General features: G+C 49.4%; 1 long non-coding RNA gene across 1 annotated transcript in view; it reads left to right on the forward strand.

Moving 5' to 3' along the window:
- The first annotated feature begins 92 nt into the window (after nt 1–92).
- LOC106890426 overlaps nt 93–937 on the forward strand; it is a 3054-nt gene continuing 2209 nt past the window's right edge. The window contains exon 1 of the long non-coding RNA XR_001412522.1: nt 93–243. This is a non-coding gene — a long non-coding RNA (uncharacterized LOC106890426). The remainder of the gene's footprint in view (nt 244–937) is intronic.

A 937-nucleotide genomic window follows, 5' to 3' on the forward strand; every position in this document is an offset into this window, starting at 1 on the left:
CTCCCCCCTCCCCACCCCCCACCTTCGCCAGCCCTCCGCAACGAGACCCAAACGGGGGAGGAAAACGTGAAATGTTCACAGGGAGAAGTGGTTCCCTTTGTTCTTTTCATTGTTTCTACCCCGAAGTGGCGGAGACACGAGGACAAACGCTTACCTTCTCTCCTTTTTGCTCCGAAACACACACGTTCCCATCAGCTGGAAAATGCACGGTCCACCTTGGAAGCGGCTACAGACGTCGGGAGAGTTCGTATTCCATTCTTTTTCCCTCTCTGCTCTTTTAAGCGTAAGATTGAGTTGCCGAGCACGTTGTTGCAAGCTGTAGCCCCCCGCCTTAGTGAATGGTCACGTTTAGGACCCTCCAAGTCCATCCTAATTCTGCCCAGTAGAATTGAGGGTATTGGAGGTCTAAACTTTCAAAAGGGAAAGGCCCTGCATCTCTCCAGCAGCCCCCAAAACGCGCTGGGTTCCTCACTCACTTCCACCACACGTATAAACATTTCACCCCAGACAACTCAATGAAATATACATTTTAAAGCTCTTCCCTCAGCTGAGGGAAGCTGAAAGCAAACTGGCCTGGAGAAAATCTGCCCCGGTGTGCGGGAAAATCGTTTCTGCCTGGAGTTTAAAACAAACAAATAAAATAAGAGCATCGTCTAGAAATATTAAGCGTAAAGTTTAATGGGAAACAACTTCCGAGAGGAACGTGCTACCCAGGGTGGAATGGAGAATCACAGCTCTCTAAAGCGTCCCTTTCTCGCCAAAATTAACTGCTTTTCATCCCCCCCCTCCTTTCCCTCCCTCCCCCCCCCCCCCCCCCCCCCGCGGGGGGGGATTTCCATCTGCAAGGAATTTTCTTATTTTAAAAAATATGTGAGCCACAATGTTTAATTTTCAGTTGCCCATTGATAGAAAAGTGCTGATAAAATCTGCCCTGCGA

This window comes from Calidris pugnax, unplaced genomic scaffold, assembly GCF_001431845.1.
Source record: "Calidris pugnax isolate Ruff unplaced genomic scaffold, ASM143184v1 scaffold19, whole genome shotgun sequence".
NCBI classification, from domain to species: domain Eukaryota; kingdom Metazoa; phylum Chordata; class Aves; order Charadriiformes; family Scolopacidae; genus Calidris; species Calidris pugnax.